The sequence below is a fragment of the Parus major genome, chromosome 1, assembly GCF_001522545.3.
Source record: "Parus major isolate Abel chromosome 1, Parus_major1.1, whole genome shotgun sequence".
NCBI lineage: Eukaryota > Metazoa > Chordata > Aves > Passeriformes > Paridae > Parus > Parus major.
Window position 1 is genome coordinate 71,389,062 of NC_031768.1, and position 8,379 is coordinate 71,397,440.

The window sequence follows — 8,379 nt, forward strand, 5'->3', positions numbered from 1 at the left end:
AAAAGAGACTTTCCTGCTGGAATCCTTTCCAGCCAGATCAGTTTCCCATTTCTGTGCAAGAACACTACAGCCATGCCTGAACATATCAAGGTTGGTGCCACAGCTCTGAACTTCAGCACAGAGATCATTTCAGCAGACAGGACAGTCATGACAAGCTGATGGCCATAAACAGAAATGGAACAAACTCCAACAGCAACTACCATATAAAACACTCCAACATGCATGTGTCCACTGACAACACAGCAAGCAGTGACAGGCTAAATATTAAAAGAGGTCAGACTGAATTTTACAACGTGTATATCCACTGGCCACACTGAGTAGTGTAGCTGAAGCAGGCAAGGCTCTAAGCAAGCCTCAGATATTACATCATGGCCCACAATGACTCAACTATTTCATCTGCCAGTTTCACACACAAATCATGCTAATGAGTTCAACAGGAATACTTGCATATTTTAGGCTAACCTCAAGTGCAAGTATTCACAACACCAAAGTAAAACAAATTACTATACAAGCTAATTAAAGAGCCTGAATAATGTTTAACACAAATCCATCAATGTATTTATATTGCTGGTGTTTTAGACCACGGGTAAAAGCTTTCAGGAACAGGATACTAAGTTTAGGTTCACAAATCCAATTTATCTATTTATCTGAGTACCATCATTACAAAAGCCTGGTATATCTCATTATTTCAGTTTTGAGACACTACTTCAGAATTTATTTTCCAGTAGAATTGAAGCTGCTTCAAATTCAATTATTTCCTCAGATTTTCAAAGAAGCTGCATGGATTAAAGAAATTAGCTGACTAGAAGTCATTATGTAAGACTCAAAATGTGTTTGTCATGCAGATTTCAGAGAATTCAACAAAAAAGCATATGAAAAGACCTGTAATCCAACAGAGACAGCAACTAAGAACAGTTAATAGGCAAGATCTATTTAGTGAAATATTTTAAAGCAAGTCAGTAAATTTTGGTTTTATTCACAAGAGTAACTATTTACACACAGCTAAAGCTTACCGAAAACATGCAAACTCTGATATCTTCTGAGCATCTTAACTGAACTGCAGACACCACTGTTACATGTGAATGCTGACATCTGTTTTCCAACTGATGCTTCCAGGAATATTTGAATAATTTTACTTAACACAGCCTCTTCTTTGAGTCTTCCTACTCAATGAATGCTAAGAAATGCCTCCTTGCATGCACAAACAGAATCAAAATACAGTCAACCTCAAACTTAATTCTATGAAGGGGAATCCAAAACAAGCACCAGCAATTCTCAAAATTACTAATCAAAAGAATGAGCAGCTCTTGGCATAGGAATTCATGGCAAATCAAAATTATAATGCTGACCAACACTGTTTTAGGGCAGCCATACTGACATGTCTCTCCTCCTTATCCATACACTTTCTATGTATTTCATGGCTGTTTAATCTTGGAAAGACACTGATCAGCAAGAACACAACACCATTTCTAGCCTTAAAAGCCATTATGTGTAATGCGGTAGACAGTAAATTTTATCTACTCCTCAAGCAGCAAGCTGCTGCTTAAGGATGTTCTTTTATAAATGGAATAGAAAGGTGAAACAAGACATAGAAACAAAGGACCCACAATAAATGCTTATCTATTACTTATGTCTAAATGTGTATCTATTTCCAGAAAATAGATAACACAAGACCCACAGCAACAGACTTGAAAGATGGCTAAGTGGAAAGGGAATACAGAAACAGTAGAGAAACACTATGTTAAAGATATAGAAACAGAAAAAGGACATGTAAAATCCTGAAAAATAAACAGAAAGTGGCATTAATACAGCATGTAAAAAGGGCAAGTTGTCATTTGATGGATCTTAACTTTAAAAACTGCAACACTTAATAGGAAAAACAAATACTGAGTGGCTAGATGAGAAACAGTAAATTTATTCAGATGTCAGGCCTGGGCAATAGAACACAGGCCATTGGTGTCAGTGTGTCACAGCACACATTTCAAAAATATGCCTTACCCTTGCTCCACAGGGAGCAATGAAGATTAACCAAGAATTCAAATTCAAATCTAAGAAGTCCCTAGCTTTTGCTGGCAATTCAAAAAAACCTGGTACACATAATCTTTCAAACTTGTCAAGTTACAAGAAACTGGGTGTACAGCCAATCATACATAAACCAAGCAAATACGAACAAGCAACTAGAGACAGGAAGCAACAGAAATCTCAATTCCAGTGTTTGGTTATCTTAGCTATTTACAATTGTTTCCCCTGTTGCTACTTATGCCTATTACCTGCCATTCTACCAACAGGCATCTCGGAGAAGAGCTTTTCTCTGTATTTTCCCACTAATTAGCTGAAGACAGCAGTAACCTGTCCCTTCAGCCTTCTCTTTAGACTGAACTCTTTCTCAGCTTTTCCTGCTCTGTTATGTGTTCAAATGCTCAAGTCTTACAATGGGCTTACTCCAGAATATCATATTTTCATTAGGATGGAGTCTAACCAAAACCAGACTAAACACTGTAGATGTGTTCTCCCAGTATCAGACAGTGCAGAACAATCACTTTCCTTAAACTGCTGGCTACCACCTTGCTTATTTCAGTCCCGTATGCTGTTTACATTCATCCTGCTAAGGTGCACTACTCATGTTTAACTTGCTTCTCACCAGGACTAGCCAAAACTGTCTACTATTCTATTAGTGCCCAGATTGTACTATCCCCAAACATTCTGGAAATGAAGACACATTTTAACTAACAAGATGGACACTTAACATTATTCTTCATTAACTGGCTTCCTCTTAATTGGTTGGGAATTTTTAATTTTTATTTTAAAGTAGCATTCAGTCTACACTCATCTATATACAACCCACAAACAAGTAGCCCTGCATGGGTAACTGGTATCCACCATGGCTAATGGCACACCACTTCTCATGCCTGATTGCACCAATCTTTTTGACTAATGCTTCTAAAATACTTCATTTTTACGTATGCTTAGAAAGAGGAAAAACTGTCATGCCAAAGTGTGCAAAGCCTGCAGACAGACTATTTTCCTTGCCTTTACCATAACTAACATTAGGCTAATAGCCTGAACCAGATTTTTCATCCCTGAGAAATAATCAAGTATTGGCTTAGAACCTAGCCTGGTATGGACAAGCTTCTTCAACACAATTCACTTGCAGTGATCAGTATTCAATGCATCAAGTAATTCAGAACAAAGAAAACCAAATTTAAAAGAGTAAGTTAATATTATGCTGTATGTAGGAGGGAAACCCATGTAGACTAAGACCAAGTAAACAGACAATGAAGCTACAGTATAACAAAGGAAAGAAAAACGTATCACCACAAACAAAATGAGATGGAAAAAGAAGTGGGAGAAAATAAAAAGAAAAAAAAAAACAGCCACAAAATAGTTCAAGTTCTGTATGAGGTAAGGTTGACTGGAAACGGAATCCAAGGCAAGAATAGATCTGGTCAGCAAGGCAAGTATGATAGGTTTTCACAGCTGCACTGGCTGGCTGGCTGCAAGTTACATTATGCAATCAAGACTCCAGGTTATCCAACTGTTTTTAAATTGTAAAAGGTAGTCTTATTTTTAAGTAAGATGCATACTGTATTTGTTAAGGCCACTGTTCCACAGCTACAAACCACATCCAGTCCTGGACAGGACTACTGTGGTTCTCAATTCCTAGTCCTTTCCCCTTTTCTTCCTAGAAAAATCCTGTTTAAGGATTCTAACAGCCAGTCCATCATGGGAGCCAAGATGGTAGAAAGCTGAAAAAAAGAGCAAATACTCCACACCTACATAACTCCTCACCCCCAAATTTCATTGTGATGATTCACAGACCTAAATTCACTCCCAAAATTAAAAACACAAAACAATCAAAAAAGCCAGAAAAGGCTTATGTTGGTACAAATACAAAAGGACAATGACAAACCTATGTTTTTGACAAATCTAGTCTGGTTTAAATGGTCATAAAACCAAGGATACATACATTAAATTTAAACCCATGAAAAATATATACAGTAGTATTTAAGCCAGTATTTTGTCTTTTGAATCCACATATGCAACTGGAAATATATTCTAAGACTTAAAAAAAAATAAAAATCTATTAACTTTCCCAGCAGGAAGCTTTTCAAATCCTCTATATATATCCTTTTGCCTAAAAAGAAGAAAATGATGCCTCAAGAAGCTATTCCAACTCCTAGTTATTGTACTTGCTGAAAGGCTACACGTTGATCCCTGTTTCATTTTTTACTGCTTAGCAATAACTGACACTCAGAAATTCAGCCTTTAACACCAGGGATGGAAAGGGAGATGGAGGAAGTACACCCTATTATCTAATGTTATTGGGTACAGTCTCTCCTAGATCAGGATTAAGTCACACCCTAATCTAGTCTCTTTTAATTGAGAAATAGACTGAGTTTCTGAAGTCTGTTAATAGAAAGCATGTTTTCTGCTCCTTCACAAGTAATTCTTGTGTATCTTCACCAAACTTCATGGTTATTTTAAATTACTAAAAAGCTGAATTTAGTTCAGATCATTACAGTACTATACACAATATTAGTCAGACCATCTCAGTATTTCTCTTTGTTAATTTTTTGCAGAGAAGCATACATAGCGATGGTCAAACACAGTGATGATGGCAAATATCCAACTTTTGCTTCTGGTAAAAAACAAATCACCTTTGTTGTGCTCTCCATTTTCATTCATTTCTAAATTGTGGGGTTTTTTATTACATGTATTATAAAGGACTTCTTACCTAGCCTCTCTAGATACTACTTAGCTTCCTTAATGAGGCATCACCTGCCAGAACAAAACATCATTTCCCGAATGAACATTTTTTTCAAAAAACATAACCACCCTAACAAGCAAAACTACTACTAATAATATTAATTATTACAGTAAACAAAATCTGAAACAATGCACACGTTCAAACACTTGTTATAAATTCAAAAGATGTCTGGTAAATTCTGACATCATAATAAGAATTCTTAAACATCTATAGATTGGTATATTAACAATCAATTGTTGCTCAAATGAAACGATGATGTTATTTCAGGTATAACAGAACACTATGTTTTCTTCCCCTTTCCACAGGGACATGCAAAATAAAAACCAACCAACCAAAAAAAAAAATAATAAAAAAAAACCCCAACAAAAAATAAAAAACTACGAAAAAACACCAAAAAGAAAGAAAAAGAGACACCAATACCACACCCATAGGTCTCAACTGTTATCACAGACTCCCAGGAGCCAAAGCTGTAGACCACATCATGCTAGCCACTGTGCAAACACAAAGTACAACTGTTCAAAGAGCAAACAATCTAAACATAAGGGGCAACAGATGGAAAGAGACAAAAATGAGAATACAAGGAAACAGCACCACCATAAACAATGGTTACAATTAGTTCTTGTTCTAAGGATGGTGTGTTTGAGTCCCAGGGTGACAGGAAAGGTAGTGGTTTGGGATTGTTTTCAGCAGGCTTTATTTCCTAAAGCCAGCTTCTTTTGCATTAACAGGTTGCAACTGCTTGCTTGTAAGGGTGCACACACAGAACTTCTTCAAGCATGAGGAGCATCACAGGAGAATGGATGAAATTGTTTAACTGCCCATGATGTCTTTTCCTAAACAGCACTTAAAATCTCATTAACAACAAAAAAACAGATAGTACCCTTCACAGTTAAATCCCAACATTAGATTAAAGGTAAGTAAAACCCGTTGATTTTACCACCATAAAATGCAAAAAGACTGGACAGTCAAAAGAGAAGTCCAGGAAAGCACTCTGGTATACAATTATGAATCCATATCAACAGAACAGGATCATTCTTACCGCATCTGTTAAGAAAAATGGTTACCACACAACACAGAGATCAAAGGCACGGTATGAGATGTACTCAAGTGATTTATTAACACAGCTAAATAACAAACACTTAATTGCTGATTAACAGTTAAGACACCACTTATTATGCGGGAGAAATCCACAAACTTGCTTAGAAGAGTGTGTGCTATGTCTAAAACCAGGGCTGGATTATAGACTTGAACCCAAGATCTCATGACACTGCTGTCTGTAAGCAACAGCACAGAGAGTTTTCCTTTGCAGTAGTAGCCTCAGCTAAAGGTCAGACACCCACAAAGAAAGTCAAAAGCACACACAGAGATTTAGATAGTTTAGAGGGCAGCAAGTCTGGAAGAGAGAGACTTGAAGGTCATCCATACAAGCAGGACAGCTGAGTTTATGAATGAGATGAACAAGAAGACTTTTAGAGAAATCTGATGTAGTACTAGAAGTAAATACCAAGCTGCAAAGATCTTACACAGGTCTAAGGAAAAGGAACGCCAAAAACAAGTAACGTTTTCACCAAGGTTACTTCCAATGAGAGGGGAAAACAAAAAGCAAAAGAAGCACAGTTACATTTTGAGTTAACTCGAATTAACTTTAATGTTCAGTGTGGTATGGTTGCATTGTACAGAAGAGCCTAAAGAAATGTAAGATACCAATACACTTCCAACAAAAGTGTGCAGGGGGAAAACAAACACGTCCAAATTTCTTGGACTGACTGTGAGCTGTAAGCAGCCCTCAATTAGTAAAATCTGGCATAACCCATACAATTCTATGTGTACAATTTTCTATCTTCTTCAATGCCATTTTTCACAGCAAAAGATTAGAGGAAACTAAATGTGGAAACCCAAAACACAACCTCTTTCATAATGTCACTGATCTCTCCTAAAGATCTGGCCCAGCAAAACGTCCATCAGTAGCTCTGGTTCAAGCACCCAAGCAGCTGTTGTCCCCATTAGTGCCCCACTGATGCCCCATCAAATGGCAGCATGTGCCCAAGCATACATCCCTACTTTGTACAAACTAATCCATGGGGGAAAGGTGGAACTGAGATGACATCCTGCTTAGCAAGTGTTGGGGATAAAACTGATGAGCAGGGACTATACCTGAACAGACTTCTGTACAGCACTAGGTACACAAATGTCAGTATTACAGCCTTTGGAAGCTACAGTGATGCTAACTGAAGGATTCAGATAGCCTTCTAAGGGTTAAAGAAGCTGTACAATAAAGTTCATTGTACTTTGTACCCCTTAAATAAAGAAGTAACACATTACATGTTACATTTTTAGAGACCCAAACACAGTTTTGCATAACAGCAAACACAATTAAGTAGTCTCATCTCAGACAAACTTAAAAATCCCAAACAAACCCATCAAAATCCTCCTGTGCTAGTGACACTCAGTAGGGCTGGCTAGAGCACTGACAATGCCTGAGTGTTTCAAATCAGTATTGCAGCTACTCTGTTCAGATCACTGAATACTTGCTTCTGCACCCCACCTCTGTGATGAGTCCCTGCTATCTCTAAGATTATTCTCTAATAGCTGATGGTGAGAAAGGGGCAGAGAAAGAAGTCGTGGTAAAGCTAATCCCAAAAAATTTAGGAGACATGGACAAAAACTAAGCATTTAAGCATGAGGACAAACTTACAAAGCACAAATGCTCTCTGAAACAAAAGCAATTTGAAAAATATGTTGTGGCAATCTTGTTATTGGAAACTGTCACTTGAACACAAACATTACTGATCTCTGTATATTTTACTTACATTGGACTAATAAAATCTGTATTATAACGACTGATTGAAATAATTTTGTTTTGATAGCAAACTTCTTGAAGCAAGAAAACAACTTCTATCATTAACACATCCAGTCCATGAGATACCTCAGGTGAAGGCATGAGAAACCCTCTGTGGACCATGTCCATAAAGGACAGTCACTGATTTCATCCATTGTAATATAATCAAACTCTTTGTGTGTCCTATTGAACTCTGGTGGCATTGAGTTTCACAGAAGACATATAAAAATTAAAATTACTGGAAGTTCATAGAATAGACTTTAAATCGTCAAAATCATTTCAGTATAACTAAGTGGCATTGAAATCATAGAATCATTTAGGTTAAAAAACACTTAGGATCAAGTCCAACCATTGAACTGACATCACCATGTTCACCACTAAACAATGTCCCCAGGTTTCATGCCTACACATCTTTTAACTATTTCCAGGGATGGCAACTCCACCACTTTCCTGGGCAGCATGTTTCTATGCTTGACACCCTCCCAGAGACAAAAAAATCCCAAATATCCAATCTGAAGCTCCACTGATGCAACTTAAGGCCATCTTGTCCTGTCACTTGTTCCCTGGGAGAAGAGGCTGACCCCAGCTGGCTGCACCCTCCTTTCAGGCAGTTCCAGAGAGTGATGAGGTCCCCCCTGAGGCTCCTTTTCTCCAGGCTAAACACCCCCAGCTCCCTCAGCTGCTCCTCACAGCACTTGTGCCCCAGAGCCTTCCCCAGCTCCGCTGCCCTTCTCTGGACACGCTCCAGCCCCTCAATGTCTTTCTTGCACTG

At 37.8% G+C, this 8,379-nt stretch overlaps 1 protein-coding gene across 11 annotated transcripts in view; it reads right to left on the bottom strand.

Moving 5' to 3' along the window:
- ZMYM2 (zinc finger MYM-type containing 2) overlaps nucleotides 1-8,379 on the bottom strand; it is an 87,632-nt gene that overhangs the window by 74,595 nt on the left and 4,658 nt on the right. Inside the window, exon 1 of one of the 11 annotated variants that reach the window (XM_033515690.1) lies at nucleotides 1,014-1,037. The exons of the other annotated variants lie outside the window; for them this stretch is intronic. The gene's annotated coding sequence lies outside the window, so the exon portion shown is untranslated. Of the gene's footprint in view, nucleotides 1-1,013; nucleotides 1,038-8,379 lie in introns of those variants that run through there. 11 annotated transcript variants of the gene reach the window in all.